The 17363-nt window shown below is 43.7% G+C and overlaps 1 protein-coding gene across 3 annotated transcripts in view; it reads left to right on the plus strand.

The window, feature by feature from the left end:
* Window positions 1-930: 930 nt before the first annotated feature.
* Chrna9 (cholinergic receptor nicotinic alpha 9 subunit) overlaps window positions 931-17363 on the plus strand; it is a 60773-nt gene continuing 44340 nt past the window's right edge. Inside the window, exons 1-6 of one of the 3 annotated variants that reach the window (XM_042678198.1) lie at window positions 4889-4943; window positions 6755-6879; window positions 7182-7359; window positions 7545-7696; window positions 8468-8553; window positions 13447-13477. The gene's annotated coding sequence lies outside the window, so the exon portion shown is untranslated. Of the gene's footprint in view, window positions 1008-4856; window positions 4944-6754; window positions 6880-7181; window positions 7360-7544; window positions 7697-8467; window positions 8554-13446; window positions 13478-17363 lie in introns of those variants that run through there. The other 2 variants (XM_042678200.1, XM_042678199.1) reach the window with 2 other exon arrangements.

Consider the following 17363-nt stretch of genomic DNA (forward strand, 5'->3'; position numbering starts at 1 on the left):
AATGCTGAGCCACTACACAAATAATGTTCTGAGCACATCTCCATCCTAAACCACTGCCTCACTTCACAATTATTTGCTTACATATCTCTTACATATCATGCCATGGACTTCTTAATCCCAAACTGTGCCAAGAGCTAACATTTCTGTTTTCATGGAGTTTAGGATTTAATTAGGGAGCTATAGATGATAACATATATAAAGAAACAAATATGATCAATGGCAATAAATGTTCATAGGTATGGAAAAAAAAAGTTAGGAGAAGGGAGAGAAGATCTAGTAGAAGGGAGAGAAGATCTAGTAATCAGGCAGGAAAGGTGCCTGGTAATGCTGGCAGATGGCATCTGTGGTCTGGTTTAACCCACACCAGAAAGATAGCAGAAAGAAAGCTGGCCTGTATTTTCCACTGTGGGCCCAGGAGGGCTGTGTACTGTTCATGCTGGACCATGTCTGATGGTGCTGGTTTCTACAGGTGTGATCACATTCACCAGGGAGTCCAACCACCTACCACCAGGTAGAGACCAGATGGGGCCTTTCTGGGATACATTAGCCAACACTGTGCAGTAGAACATTGGAAGATTCACAGAAACAGGATGGTTTTGAGGGCTTACACAGGCAGGAGTTTTTTTTTTTTTTTTGTTTTTTAACAGATTCTGGACAAAAGGAAGGAAGTGACTAGAACTCAGGGTCTCGATAGGGCTCAGGGTTGAGAGCTTGCTTGCTGGGCCTTGTGGAGCGATTCTAAGAATCTGCAGGCTGGGCTTCAACGTGGCCGACTGCCCTTGGCAACCGCAAAGTCCCAGTGTGCTAGATTTCCCACACCCTCCTCCCAGCAGCTGGACGGCTTCCCCTTTGTGGCCATTGTAAGAAACGGAAAACAAAACAAAAAGCAGAAAGGCAAACGCAACAGACCAAAACAGGTTTGATGAGGGCTGAAAATCTGGGAAGGGCAACCAAGTCTCTGTCAGAGAGGAGAAGGGAGAGGGTCCCTTTCGATCAAGCAGAAAAAGGTAAAGTCGGGCAGGGAAGATGGAAACGGGGTGAGTTGGAGGTGGGGTAGGAGAGCCATCTTATCTTAAGTAGAGGATTTCAGGGTTTCAACAACAACTGTGTCTGCCGGGAGCATCAGCGCCAGATGGGGCCTTGGTCTCAGGCTCTCTTCCAAGTCCTCTGAGTACAGTTGTTCATGGGGAAGGGGAGTGGAGGTGATCCTGTGGGGTAGGAGCATAGGCAATTCTAAGATGCGGCCGTCAGGGGGGAAGGTGAGTGCTTTCGGATGAACTTACTTTCCCTCAGCCATGCTGCTAGAAGAGAAGGTAAGTGTGGGCCCCGGCTGTCTGCAGAACTTCTAGGCTGATGGACAGACAGGAGTGGAATTCAAGCGAGTCACCAGAATTCACTTCAAGTCGGCTGTCACACGATCAACCTGTTGTTGCAGGGACTGGAAGACTTATTGAGGGTTTGGATCGAAGACCATTTTCTAAGATGTTTCCAGAAAGCACCCTCCCCCAAGCTGTCTCTTTCACTTTTCTTATCCTTCCCTCTTCTCGGCACCACATACCCCTCATCCATCTAGATGGTTCTGTGGTCTGAACCTGTGCTGTGCCCGCGGTTCATGTGCAGCCCTATTTCAGAAGAGAATCAATCCTCTTCATTACGGACTCCTCCTATAATTATTATGGATGCCAAGGTTGTCTGAAGTCCTCTCCATGCCTCGCTTTATGACTTACACACGACTGACAGTAATTGGTCAGTGCCTGTAGGTCATGTGATTTCATATGCATTGTCTCCCATGATGTCATTGTAATGCTGGATGTCACTGTGTCATCTGAAAGCAAGGAAGCTAAGGCTCAGATAAGCTTAACTACTCAGGCACATGCATAGGCCTGTAACTGAAACTGGCAGAATCAGGGTTTGTATTTTGATCCCTTAGCTCCAAGATTTCCTTTTTCTACTCCCTCAAGATTTACTGAGGTCCAGGGTGACCCTGTAAAAGAGTTGAGGTCCAAAGAAGGTAACCTGGCTTGGTCAACTCAAATACTGCAGTTACTAAGCCTCCTGCCCCAAGCTCTTACTGTCACTATCATTCCTAAAACAAAATTGGACCCACCTCTGCTAAGCAATTGTTATTGCCTGAATATAAGTTCTCCTCCTAACCCTGTAGTCATATGTTAGACCTGGTAGTATTAAGGGGAGGGGCCTGTAGGAGGCGAACGGGATTAGTGTTCTTATAAAACAGGAGTAGCAAGAAGGGACATCTAGAGGCTTGGAGTGTAAAAAAGTGCTCCTCTCCTCGATGTGATGGCCTGGGTTTCATCCCCATCCCCAATGGGCATGCACGTCTGTGAGAAACAAACCCTCACCAGATACTGAATCTGCTGGTACCTTGATCGTGGATGTTCCTGTCTCAAGAACAACGAGGAATGTTGGGCTGGGAATGTGGCTTAGTGGTAGAGTGCTTGCCTAGCATGCATGAAGCCCAGTGTTCAATTCTGGAAGTGATGCTATGGCTCAAGTGGTTGAGTGCTAACTTTGTACAAAAGCTCAGGGCCAGTGCCCAGGCCCTGAGTTCAAACCCAGGATTGGCAAAAAAGAAAGAAAGACAGAAAGACAAAAGAAAGAAAGACAGAAAGGAAGAAAGAAAGAAAGAAAGAAAGAAAGGAAGGAAGGAAGGAGGAATGTATTTCAATTGTATGTAAATCATTCAATATAAGATCATTTCTATTTTGAATTCAGGGTCTTAAGCTTGATAGGGATCTCTTAGCCCTGTGTTATCTTGTTTTAGCAGTCAGCGTAGAATAAGATAGTGCTTTTCAAGTGAGTTAGATAACAAGAGAAAAAGTTCAACACAGGAAAACATCCAATAATTTCCTTTTTATTTACCTTGCTTCTCTAGACAAAATAGTAACCCCCCCACAACAATCTTATCTCCTTCTGTTAGTGTAGAAACTTGCTTCTGTGTGTGTATGTGTGTGTGTGTGTATGTGTGTGTGTGTGTGTTGTGTGTCGGTGTCGGTGTCGGTATCAGTGTCTGAATTCCAATACCTCGATAGAACATTTTATCTGCTCCTCTATTGTTGGGTAAACTTACATTTTGGAGTGGGAAAGGATGTTTAGGGAGGATTTAGCCCAACTCCATCACTTCACAGAGAAACTTGATTGGTGCTCTGGTCTTTCCCACAAAGCCTTGGGCCTTCCAGACTCTACCCTGGAGTCTGGGACTCTGAGCCTTTTAACTTTAGCCTTCCATGATAGACACTTAAATGTTTACCTTTTGCCTAAAATGTTGAGTGCATTGGCAGGTGAGGTGTACTTTTAAAATATATAAACTAAGCCGGGCGCTGGTGGCTCACGCCTGTAATCCTAGCTACTCAGGAGGCTGAGATCTGAGGATCGCGGTTCAAAGCCAGCCCGGGCAGGAGAGACCGTGAGACTCCTATCTCCAATAAACCACCAGGAAACCGGAAGTGGCGCTACAGCGCCAAGTGGTAGAGTGCTAGCCTTGAGCTGAAGAGCTGAGGGACAGAGCCCAGGCCCAGAGTTCAGGCCCCACGACCGACAAAAAAATAAATAAATAAAATATATAAACTGGACCTAGGTATTTGCTTATATAAACTGGCTTTGATCTTCCTAGGTAGACAGGCATATACTACCATGCGCAGCACACCATGAGTACCTTGGTAACTTTCTGCCTCTAACCCCGATCCTCCCAGCCTCCATTTCACTAGTAGCTGGGATGATAGGCCTGCATTTGGCTAACCCTCTACCTCATATTATACAACTATTGCATGCTGATCATAGAAAAGATGAGGAAGGGCAGTGACATAAAAACATAGCAGTAAGAATCATTGTGAGAGCCACTGTTAAATTATTTTTTGGTTTCTGCTTTTCTAAACTTGTTCTCATCGACATATGTGTGTATCTTCCCAGAAATAGAATCGTATGCTGCAATCCAATTTGCAATCTGTTCCCCCCCAGCCCCTTATTACGTTGTGAACAGCTTTCCGTGTCAGCATGCTAATGACTGCACATACTCCCACACTGTTGTGTGTAATGGAAGTGTGGAAGCTAGCCCAGCTTTCCCAGGGAACATGTGATCTCCATGGTGAATTGCATCTATGAGCTTCTACTGAACTCCGTAGTGGGAAGTGGGTCTTGAGGAAGTGTGTGTATGTGTGCAGATATGCTTATGGAGCTATGTATGGCTTTGCTTAGAGCCATTATAATGGCTTCAGGTATCTGGTGCTATGAATTTCACATATACTAATTTATTTGCTTCCTATAAATGTCCAAGGTAAGTATCCTTATCAACACTATTTTACAGATGAGCAAGCTGACTCAGACACAGCATGGGACAGAGTCAAGATCTGATCCAGACAATCCAGCCCTAGCCTGGCTTTCTCACCACACTTTCAATAATAGACTATTTATCTACACTCTTAACTCCCTGGGTACATAGATGAGGGAACTTGCAGGAAACAACTCAGTCCTGGAAGCAAACTTCGTTTGACAGATGTGAAGTCCAGCAATATCTTGAACTTCTCATCAAAGTCACGTGGGAGTTCATTGATGACCAAGAATCCTGGGCTCGCCAGCAGCTCAGTCTTGCCTGGTATTAGCAAGCCGGTGTGTAGCAGAGCTGTGCACCCTCCCCTGTGTCTTCTGCTCCTTCTTGTCTTCAGGCCCTGCCATTTCTTTCCACTTTCTCTTGTTCTTCCATGGGGTTGGTATTGGTGTGGATGGTGGATATCAGATTCAGCCAAACAAACACATCTTTCCTGTAGATACCTCTCAGAACAGACCATCTTACCAGACTTCCGCCCAGGAAGGGACTGTAGGGGGCGGGGGAGAGCTGGGGAGAGGGAGGAAGGAAAGGAGGAGGCCAGGGGGGAAGAAAACCTCCATCCTGCCACAACACAGAGCCTCTGATTGTGTTCTGCTTTGATGTGAGTGTCTCTGATTCTCCCTGGTTCTGTTCTGAAGTTTGGGGGTGGGGTAGGGAGGGAAAACAGGAGCCCTTGAGCATAGAGTTCCAGGATGATGCTAAGAAACTCAGGGGAAGGATCGTGGGAGCACACTTGGAGTTTCTCTCCCCTTGCATCTTGGATTGGGCCATTGTTCGGTGTAAAGGGGGGGAGCTTGTGTATTGGGGTTTAAGGGTTCCTTTCCCTGCCCAGAGCATTTTCTTAGAAATGGAGCTTTGCAAAGGAGCGTTCTTCTTAGGAGAGGAACACAAAGGCACAACGTCTCTGTGCACCTGATCAGACAAAATAATACTTATCAGAATGAATGCCAGGAAATGGAAACAAGAGTTTTTTTCTTTATTACTGAGGTTTTTTTTTTTTTTTTGGTCTTGTTTGTTCATTTATCTGTCTTTGGGAGGTGAGAGTGGGGTACAGAAATGGAGGGACGAAGGGTAAACAATGCAGCAGTCTACTCACCAGACACGGTGTTGAACATGAACTATACTACTTGTGGGTGGGGATAGTAGGAAAAAGCTGGGAGACAGCGAGGGAAGGGGTGACATTGCTCAAAGGAAATGTACTCATTACCTGACTTACCTACCTGTAACCCCTCTGTACATCACCTTTACAACAACGTTAACAATTAAAAAACAAGAAGCAGAACTTGGTATGTGACAAAGAAGTCTATCCTCCTAGTAGCTCTGTGAACATCTCTACACACACACACACACACACACACACACACAATCAGGTTCTACTGATTCTAACTTTTGGGACTATTTTGAAGCATGAGGTAAAGAGGAAAAGGAAAAGATAAAAGAGTGAACGGTTTCAAAATACATAGCAGCTGTATGTGGCATAAGGAATCTCAACGAATGTAGTCGATCAATAAGGGTTGGGGGCAGGAAAAGAAAAAAGCAATAGGAATAATTCTGAGCAAAATATAATATATGCATATCTGAAATATGGTGAAAACCTTTGTGCAATGAAAACACTAATATATGTGTGTATCTATATACATATATATGTATATAGATGCATTCATATATATATATATATATATATATATGAATAACAGGAAAGTAAATCTTCTTTGTATAACCAACAAGGGAGGAAATGAGACAAAAATTAATTGGAAAAAAGAGAAAGAAAACCCATGGATATATAAAACACAAGTTGCCTATCAGCAATTATTATTAGACTCAGTAGACATTGCCCTACATGTGGCTACAAACCATTGGGATAGCATTGTACCTCCACATCTGTGTCCCCCAGTCCAGGGCTGCAGACTTAGCGCTGACTCAGCAGATCCATTCTCTGTCATGAAAAGCTTGTTCAGTCAATGAATAAACATTTATTATGTGCCCGTTATGAACTGGGCATAGCGGTGATCCCTATTTTTCTGACTCAAGTGCTTGCTGTGACATGATGATAGTGTATTGTTCCTACATAATTAAATTGCAATCATCGTGTAACTCATTAATTGAATATGATACTTGCTGCAACAGCATTGAAAAGAAAATTTGTCTCAGACTTAGTCTTGGACAGAGCTTTCTTTGTGTGTAATGTCATTTACAACCTCCTTCTGGGAAGAAAACCAGTGCTCCTGAGAAAATGCCAAAGCTGTTTTCTGACAGCCAGTAAGAGGATTAAGCCTTGTTCTGGGAAACTTGTCACCCCAGCAGACTGTCCGACCACAGTCTACTTGATCTTTGACCACACATTCTTTTTTTTTTTCTTTCTGTTCCTCTGGTCTAACAATGACTAGCTGGCCATTTCCTTTTTATTATAAGATGTCTCACGAAGTGCAAACCTTTGAAGTGGATTCCTGCAAGCCCTTCCCCTTGAAAGACAACTGCAGTGCAACGATGCCATATAATGGAACTGAGGCAATGACCAAGCTTGGTAGCACACACCTGTAAGCCCAGCACTAGGGAGGCCAAATCAGGGAGATCTCAAGTCAAAGACCAGCCTGGGCTACATAGAGAGATCTTGTCTCAAAAACAAAACAAAGTAAAAACCACACACGCAACAAAACCAACCAAACAACCAAGAAGGAGGTGGGGGAGGATGGAAGGAGGTGGGGGAGGAGAGAGAGGAGGGGGAGGAGGAGAGGGGAGGGGGAGGGGGAGAAGGGGGAGGAAAAATAGACAGTACTGTTGTCCGTTTAAGCCTTCCCACATAATTTACTGCATGCTTACAATTCTTTATCCAATTCAGCGCAGACGTGAACGACTCCACCTGCCTTCGTATCCAGACGGGCTCCTGTGCCGCATAAACTTGTATTAATTAAGTCTGCCTTTGTGGATTCAGCTGTAGGGCTTTGCTGGGGCCCCGAGGATGCAGGTGGAGGTTCGCACCCTTGCATCTCCTTCCAGTAGAGTCCAGGAGTTACAGGGTATTGCTTTGCCCTATACCCGAGCCTGCTTTGAATCACGGGAGTCCCTGGGAGTAGAGCAGCCCCACTGTGGGGCCCAGGGAAGGGGCTCTGGGGCCCCCCAGGGTGAGGAGGGGGCTGCCTGGTGTGGCTGTCTAGACAGGTCACTGTGGGGTTGGCTCTAACATTTTGCATGCTCTCCTAAGTCAAGGGCAGGGGCCTGAGGCTCACTGGGAGAGGAAGGACTTGGCTTCAGCCCAGGAACTACAGGTGTGATCAAGGAAGCCAGCCATGCTGGCAGCTCTGGGGAGAATGTCCTAGAGCCAGCCCATGTGTTGATTGTGTGGCTGGTACTCAGGTAGGTATCTGCGCTGTGCTTTGAGCTTGGGGTTTGGGTTGTCTGCACACTTGTCACTCAAGGAGGAAAGTAGAGTCCAGGGATCAGAGGCTCAGAGGGGAGGAGATGGGAATGGGTGGTGGGGTGTGGCCCACTGTGTGTTGTGGAGGCCCGATTCTGGCCTCCCCTGGAGGGAGGGAGCAGGAGAAGGCCGGAGAAGAGATAGAACAGAAAGTTGGGCAGATGTGAAGCACCCTGTTCTCCAGGCACCTTCCTGAGGATAAGAAAATGGCTCCAGTTCTGGGTGCACTGGGCCCCACGCGGGCACACAGTGCTTGCTAAGACCAGAGCAGGCTGGGCTTGATTCTCCACAGTGCCTACAGCGTTATTCAGTGAATACACTACATGGCTGTAACCAGTTGTGTGGATGGGGAAAGACTGGTCCCCAATATGTAGAAGACAAGGCCCCCAAGCAAAGAGTTCAAACCTGCCCTTGGTTGTGACCATGTCAGATGGGTGTGAAGGCATCGACTGTTCTAGAAAGCCTTACTCCTATGCAATCATTCTCAGTCATCGAGTGTGATCTTTCCTTTCTCTACGGAGGTGTCCCTCAAACCCCTTTAATGTAGCTCATCTCTCCCTCTCCTCTTCCTCCAAACTTGGATAGTGATCGTGCCCTTGTTATTTCCTGAATTGCTTCCCTCCCCCGCCCAGCAGGAAGAAGCTTCCTTCCTTCAGAGGGAAATTTCTACCTCAAATCTTTCTCTTGCTAATATTCTTCTCCTCCTACAGGAAAACGCTAGTGCCTAATTCAGCTAAAAAAGAAAAGGAAAACAGCAGCTCTTCTGGAAAGAAAAAAAAAGGAGAGAAAACATAAGGTAAGGAAACACAAGAGTAGAGAAAACCTTTTCTAGTTAAAAAATACATTTTTTTTTTGCTTTAATTCTCATTCCCCTCCCCCCTGAGGGAATATCTAAAGTGTTCACCAGATTCTCAAGAGAGTTCATGACCCCAGAATTGTTTAAACAATTTCTATCGAAACACTTATGAAATCCCCTAAGAACAGGGTATAGGAAGTTCAGGGAGGTCTTATTAAATTTGTCTTATTCCACTGTCTGGGCTGTAGCAGGTTATTTCATTTCTTTTAAAAGCAGGAACATGACCATTGTTGTTTGTTTTTGAGTCTGGCTCAGATGCTCCCTAGAGTCCGATTCTCTTATTGCCAATTAGCAGGTGCCCCATTCTTCAGCCTGCCACCCTCCAAATTACTCTCTTCGTGTCAGCAAAGTTGTAATCCTAAAGCTGCCTTCACCTTGTCTTCCCCAGCTCCAAGTGCCTTCCTCATTAGGAGTGAACGCCCCACCTCCACCTGTCTGACTCCCAGTGCTGTGTTCTCCAGGCAGCCAGGCTGGTCAGTGCCCACACACGGGCACCATGACTATCTGCCCGCAGGCTGTCACTCATCATATCCTTATCTTTCTTTGGTTCTCCAGACCCATCTTACAATTTAAGAGCAGCTCTTTTGAACAAAGCACCCTGCCTCTGTGCCCAGGAAGCCCCATTTCCCTCACCACAGACCCAGCGCTGTGCACTCTAATTCTACTCTGCCATGTCTACCTCTTCCACTGGTGTGTGTTTTCTGAGCACTGGGCTGAGCTTCATGGTATCTGCCTGATGAGGCCAATAGTGCCTGGAACCTACCACAGAGAGCCCTCTGTATCTGAGGATTATGTGTGTGTGTGTTTGTGTGTGTGTGTGTTGTGAACAATTACAAAATTCAGAAAATATATATCCCTGTGCTGTGCATGTTCAGACTTCTTTCTTCTTCTCTAAACAATACACCATAGCAACCACTTACATAGCACTTACAATGCATTCTGCATGGTCTCAAGATAATGTAAAGTATATGGAGGAGGGAGGAGCACAGGTTCTATGTAGACCCTAGTAGTTTATAAAAGGGACCTGAGCAGTCCCAGGTCCTGATATCCATAGGCTGAAGTCCAAGCCCACCAATACCAAGGGCAACAGTTTGTGCTTTGTTTATGTTAATAAAGCTTCTCTGACAGCGCAGTGCATCTTGATCCTGCTTGTCCCCTCAGTTCCATCCTATTTATTGTTTCTACCAGGGACTGATGGTCAAATTACTGAAAAGTTCATTTTTTTTTTCTTTTTTCTTTTTTTTGGGTCTGGTCGTGGGGCCTGAACTCTGGGCCTGGGCGCTGTCCCTCAGCTCTTCAGCTCAAGGCTAGCGCTCTACCACTTGAGCCACAGTGCCACTTCCGGCTTTTTTCTTTTTGCTTATGTGGTGCTGAGGAATCGAACCCAGGGCCTCGAGCATGCAAGGCAAGCGCTCTACCACTGAGCCACCTTCCCAGCCCCTTTTCTTTTTTCTTTTTGTCAGTCATGGGGTTTAAATTCAAGGCCTGGGTGCTGTCCCTGAGAACTTTTGCTCAGTCTACCACTTTGAGCCACAGCGCCACTTCAGGTTTTCTGGTGGTTAATTAGAAATAAGAGTCTCATGCACTTTTTTTCCTGGGCTGGATTTGGACTGCAGTCCTCAGATCTCAGCCTCCTGAGTAGCTAGGATTACAGGCGTGAGCCACTGGCACCTGGCATGGACGTTCTTATAAAATACAAATGCTCAGAGCGTCATCCTAGCTCCAGAAAGCTAATGCCCCAAATCTGTTTCCACAAAGTTCCCAGGTGAGTGATCTGGTAATCCAGTGTGCTTTAGTTCTTCACTTCTCAAGTCTTTGAAAAGTTGGAATGATTTTTGTCGATGTGAATTATAACTATTAATATGAACTTACATTCAAACTGTGCCCAATGTATTATAAAATATTTATGTAGAACTGGGTGCCGGTGGTTTACACCTGTAATCCTAACTACTCAGGAGACGGAGATCTGAGAATTGCAGTTCAAAGCCAGCCCGGGGAGGAAAGTCCATGAGACTCTTATTTCCAACTAACCACCAGAAAACCTGAAGCGGCGCTATGGTTCAAGTGGTAGAGTGCTAGACTTGAGTTGGAGAGCTGAGGGACAGCGCCCAGGCCCAGAGTTAAACCCCATCAACAACAAAAAAATAAAATAAATTATGTATTAGCGCATTTACAGTAACCATAAACCTATCAGGTGTTAGCATAAACAACACATTCTTCAATAAAAATAACTATACTATCCTTAAGCAAAAAAATGTTTTTAGAAAAGAGCAATGTGGGGTTGGAGGTGTGTCTCAGTTGGTAGAGCACTACTAGCCAGTGAGCAAAACCAGCAGGTATTGAATTTGAATTCTAGTCTTATGCTGAAAAAGAAAAGAACAGCACAATTGTTTATATTTTTTGCCAGTAGCTTTAATGTCTAACTTAATAGATAGATAGATTTCATATCTGCTTCTGCATTCGGCCTGGTGTAATTTATAATTTGTGTGTTAAGTGAAGTAGTTAGAGAAAATTGAGATCATACTAATGTGCGGTTAGAACAAAGAAAAGGATAATTCTTAGATAAGTGTAGATATTTCTTTTTAATATTCCAAAATCTGATAGGAGTTTTTGAAGGGTCACTTGCAATGTGAAATATTAAACAACAAAAGTAAACTATTTGAGCTGTGTATACTGTGCTGTAGGAAAGTAACATAAATGAAGAAGGCCTTAGTACTATTACAAATATTGTGTGTGTGTGTGTGTGTTTGGGGTCCAGTCATGGGGCCTGAACTCTGAGCCTGGGCACTGTCCCTCAGCTCTTCAGCTCAAGGCTAGTGCTCTACCACTTGAGCCACAGCGCCACTTCTGGCTTTTTTCTTTTTGCTTATGTGGTGCTGAGGAATTGAACCCAGGGCCTCAGGCATGCAAGGCAAGCGCTCTACCACTGAGCCACCTTCCCAGCCCCTGTGTGTGTGTTTTGAACTCAGGGCCTGGATGTTGTCCTGATCTTTTTGGCTCAAGACTAGCATTCTACTACTTTAGCCACAGCCCAGCTTCTGGCTTTTTTGGAAGTTTATTGGAGACAATAGTCTTTTGGACTTTCCTGCCTGGGCTGACTTTGAACCATGATCTTCAGATCTCAGCCTTCTGAGATTACAGCTAAGATTACAGCTGTGCGTCTGCTGAAAGAGTCCTGGAGAGAGCCAGGGGTTATCTTTGATTGATAGAAAGGATAGGAAATAATTCGTTTTAATATTTTCTATTTTATTGTAAAGATGCTCTGCAGAGGGGTTACAGTTACATGAATGAGGTAAAGAGTACATTTCTTGTCGAACATTGTTACCCACTCCTTTGTTTTTCTCCTACTCTCCCTTCCCTTCACCACTCCTCCCCTTCTCCCCTAAAGTTGTAAAGTTCATTTCCAACATAATGTCTTGCGATTATCATTGTTGCAATGGGTCATCCTTTGTCCTTGTTTTAGCATTTCGTTATTCCCTCTCCCGTCAGATAAATGTATATACAAGACACAGAGTACCAGAAACAAAAACAGTGGTTGCCAGGGATAAACCAATGGAAAAAGAAAAATGAAATAAAATAAGAAGAAAGAACTAGATACAGTACATTGGTGACAAAAAAAGACCTATTGTTTCCATGTCTTGGAGTTCATTTCAATTAGCATCATTTTGTATGGTCATATGTGCATAGCTATGAGCTATTGTGATTTTCTGCCAGGACCATCCTAGGCAGATACTAATCATTGCAAATGAAGGAATACAGCCTATGTTTCTTTGGGTCTGGCTTACTTCACTTAAAGCAATATAGAGGTTCCTAAAAAGACTAAATATAGAACTGCCCTATGATCCCGCAATCCCACTCCTGGGCATTTATCTAAATGATCACAAGCAAGGCTAGACTAAAGCTAGCAGCACAACTATGTTCATTGCAGCATTATTTACCATAGCTAAGATATATGGAACTAAATTCTCAATAGATGAATGGATCAAGAAAATCTCTCTCTCTCTCTCTCTCTCACACACACACACACACACACACACACACACACACACACGAATTTCATGCTTCTACCAGAAAGAATGACATCATCCCCTTTCATAAGGAAAAAGAAATAATTTTTAAAGTGGGAAAGAACTTAATGTAGATTTGCTGAACATCTGCCAGAGCAATGGTAGGGATGACATATAGATTTAGCTAGTGAGTGTCAAAATCTGGGATTTAAATCCTGGCAGTAGAGCTCTGGAATGTATGTCGTAAACCACTAGGCTATTTTACTAAACCTGACTCAATTCTTAATGACTTCTTACAGTTATGTGTTCTTCTCCCCCCCCCTCCCCCGCTTTAAGAAAAAAACCCTAAGGCTGAGGGGTTAAAGCAGCTCAAACTGAAGTATCTCTAGGGGTTGGGTGAGTATAGGTGTTAGGAAAATGGAGGAAAAAGAAAAAAGGCTGGGCTCATTCTTCAGCAAGCTAGGGCTGTTTATTGAGGCATGGTGAGGGGCATAACCTTCCCACAGGAATGGAAGTCAGGCAAGGAGGTGGATTTGGGGTCTGGCTTAGATGGGTCTTAACAAGGAAACAAAGGGGTGAAAACAAGGCTGTAGTTACTCAGAGGCTAGGGGCGGGTACTCTCAGCTAGGTCCAGAATGGAATGTCCTGCCTAGGGTGACGAGGACTTTCAGCCAGGCCTAGGTTGGAGTGACCTGCTTGTGGTCAAGCAGGTTGGTGCGCACTTGGTGTCTTGCTTGTCCTGGGAAAATAAGGCGAGGGTCAGTCTGACCTGGGGATTTAAAGTGAGAGTCAGCCTTTCATATCCCATCTTTTTTTCTTCTTCTAGATATGTAAAGATTGGGACAGGAGGGGGAATGGTAAGTCCTTCAATAAGGATTACTGTTAGAAGACCTTCCCTCTCCCCCACATTTCCAATTTTCTAAGACTTTATCTAGTTCTCTCAATATCTGCTGGCATCCAAGTCTTCATCATGATAGATATTATAGCACTCCTAACCAGTCTGTGAGACTTATCTCCAATTAACCACCAGAAAACTGCAAGTGGAGCTGTGGCTCAAGTGGAAGAGCTCTCACCTGGTGCTGAATTGCTGAGAGACAACACCCCAGGCCCAGAGTTCAAGACCCATGACTGACAAAAAAAAAAAAAAAAAGATAAGATAACTCAGCTACTATGACAGAAAGACAAAACAGTGGCAGGAACATTGGTTGTGGCAAAATCCACACATCACCTCAAGGACCATTCAGGTGTATCAGCTAGCTATTTGTAGGTAACAAACAACCCAGTAACTCTGTAGCTTAAAACAAGAAGCATTCATGCCACATTTGTGGCTCACATCTGTAATCCTAGCTACTCAGGAGGCTGAGATCTGAGGATCATGGATTGAAGTCAGCCTGGGTAAGATGGTTTGTGGGACTCTTATCTCCAATTAACCAGCCAAAAGCAGAAGTGGAACTGTGGCTCAAGTGGTCCAGCCTTGAGCAAAAACATAAGGGACAACACCTAGGCCCTCAGGTACCAATAAATAAATCCATAAACTATTATTAACAGTCTGTGGATCTGGTAGATGTTTCTAATGTTAATTGGATGTATTCAAGCACTTGGTAATCAACAGATACATTAGCTTCCAGTTGGCTTTGCTGGTTTAGCTCAGCTCCTTAATATGTCTTGGGTCTTGACTTGGACGATGGTGACTCCTTGTCTTGTTTGCTATGGCCTCTCACCCCCCCAGCAGGATAGCACAGCCTTACTCATGTGATATCTTGGGAGGGTTCCTGAAAAGAGAAAGTGTAACAAGCCCTCATGGGTTCAAATCCAGAGCTGGCACATAGTCATTTCTGTCAGGTTCTATTGACCAAGGCAGGTCAGAGGGCAAACCTGGAGATCAAGAGGGGAAAAACAAATACCAACTCCTCATAGAAGAATTGTAGAGTGACTTTACAAAATGTGTGGACATTGGGAGGGGTAAAGAATTGAGGCCATTTGGACTTTAATCTATTACACCTAATCTTTCAAGTTTTCAGGAGACAGAAACCTAGATTTCTATTTGGAATCTTTAGAGATGTAAATGTAAGCTAGTTCACAAGCTTTTTAAATGAATAAATCTCTATTTTGTTTTTATTATAATGCCATCAGTACTAGAAAGCACTAGAATGAGAAAGCACAAAAGAATAATCATAATCTTTAATGCTACCTCCCAGAAAAAATATTTCATTTTTAATTTTTCTTTATATAAATGGAGTGTACAAAGGGGTTTCAATGGAATATTTCCATATACTCCTATATTTTACTTTGATTAAAGTCGTCTCTCTATTATATTTTCTTGTCTTCCTTCTGCTGGGGATTGAACTCAGAGCCTCAAAAAATATTTGCTAGGCAGATACTCTGTCACTTGAGTCACACCTTCAGCCCCTTATTGCATTGGTTATTTTCAAAGTAGGGTCTTGCTTTTTGCTAGGCCAGCCTCGGTTGCAAAACTTCTCTTTCCCTGGGTGGCTGAGACTAAAGGGCATGCACCCAGCCATTGGTTGAGATGGAATTTTATGAACTTTCATGTCTAGATTGTTGTGACTAGCACTGCTATAAACATGGGTCACCTGTCTCCATTTCATGCTGACTTATACGTCTTAGACTGATACAGTGAGATCATATTATTATATCATATATTTTGTCGTATGTATTAATTACATACGCAATTTTTAGTTTTTTGAAGCACCTCCATATTGATTTCCATAGTAGCTACAGCGATTTATTCTTCTACCAAGGGTTTCTTAATGATGACCATTCTGATTGGGGTGAGAGGATCTCAGTGTTGTTTTGATTGGCATTTCTTTTATGGCTAAGTATATTGAACATTTCTTCATGTCTATGTCTATGTTTCAAGTGTTTTCTCTGTGATTTTGTGTACCGCTTTATAAGTTTGAAATCTTTTTTTTTTGGTAGGTTGTGGGGCTTGAACTCTGGGCTTGGACGCTGTCCCTGCGCTCTTCAGCTCAAGGTGAATGCTCTACCGCTTGAGCCACTTCTGGTTTTCTATGGTTTATTGGAGATAAGAGTCTCACAGACTTTCCTGCCTGGGCTGGCTTTGAACCCCGATCCTCAGATCTCAGCCTCCTAAATAGCTAGGATTATAGGCGTGAGCCACTGGCGCCCGGCCTAAGTTTGAAATCTTATTCAAAGATTTTTCATTTATTTTTTGGTTGTGGGGCTTGAACTCAGGATCTGGGCACACTGTCCCTGAGCTTTTTGCTCAAGGCTAGTGTTCTACTAGTTTGAGCCACACTACCACTCCCAGTTTTCTGGTGGCTAATTGGAGATTAGAGTCTCACAGACTTTCTTACTAAGCCTGGCTTCTGATCTTGATCCATAGACATCAACCTCCTGAGTAGCTAAGATTACAAGGGTAAGCCGCCAACATCTGGCTTATACTAAGATTTTTGATCCATTCTATACAGGATAATCTTTATACAGGGAGAGATAAGGATATAGTTTTCAAGTATTTCATTTGTTTGTTTGTTTGTCTGTTTTTGGGGTCCGGTCGTGGGGCCTGAACTCTGGGCCTGGGCCCTGTCCCTCAGCTCTTCAGCTCAAGGCTAGTGCTCTACCACTTGAGCCATAGTGCCACTTCCAGCTTTTTTCTTTCTTGCTTATGTGGTGCTCAGGAATCGAACCCAGGGCCTCAGGCATGCAAGGCATGCACTCTACCACTGAGCTATCTTCCCAGCCCCTTCATTTGGTTTTTTTTTGTGTATATATTTACCAAGAAAATTGGTTTTTAAATTCTTTTGTTTTTGTGTCCTTACCCAGTTTTGGTATCAAGGTAAGATGGACCTTAGAGATTGAGCATTGTTTCTCTTTCTCTTTTTATGCCTTAGTTTGAGGTGCTTTAAAGTTAGCTTTTCCTTAAAAGTCTGGTGAGATTTGGTCGTCAGTCCATCTGGCCCTGAGTGTGTCTTTGTTGGGAAACTATTACTACTACAACCTCATTTGTAACTATCAATCTGTTTAAATGGTTAATGTCTTCTTGGGTCAATTTAGATACATCATATGCATCTAGAAATTTGTTTCTTCTGAATTTTCCAGTTCATTAGAATATAACTTTTGAAATTTAATTTGTAATTGTTATTATAAAGGTAATGTACGCAGGGGTTACAGTTACATAAATCAGATAATAAGTGCATTTCTTTTTGGACACTGTTATCCCTTCCCCAACAATTGCAGTTTTTCCCTCCCATCCCCACCCACAAGTTGTATAGTTCATTTTCTACATAGTGTCTAGTGTGTATAACTGCTGCATTTCTTTTTTTTTTTTTTGGTCATGGGACTTGAACTCTGGGCCTGGGCTCTGTTCAGCTCTTCAGCTCAAGGTTAGCGCTCCATCGCTAGAGCCACAGAGCCACTTCCAGTTCTCTGATGGTTTATTGAAGATAAGATGCTCACGGACTTCCTGCCTGGACTGACTTTGAACTTCGATCCTCAGATCTCAGCCTCCTGAGTAGCTAGGATCACAGGCGAAAGCCACTGACGTGGGCTGATGTTTTCTTTTTCTTTCTTTCTTTTTTTTAAAGTTTCTATCCCATTTCTTCTTGCCCTTTATTATTTCTTTCTTCCTACTTTTTTGAGGTTTGACTTGTTCTTGTCCTTCTAAGAGCCTGAAGGTTATTTCAAATTTCTTGAGTGTGTTAAGACTTGCTTTATGTCCTAAAATATGATCTCTTTGGGGGCTAAGTTCCGTGGGCTGCTGAG

Source organism: Dipodomys spectabilis, unplaced genomic scaffold (genome assembly GCF_019054845.1).
Source record: "Dipodomys spectabilis isolate Male_0828 unplaced genomic scaffold, ASM1905484v1 ptg000043l, whole genome shotgun sequence".
NCBI lineage: Eukaryota > Metazoa > Chordata > Mammalia > Rodentia > Heteromyidae > Dipodomys > Dipodomys spectabilis.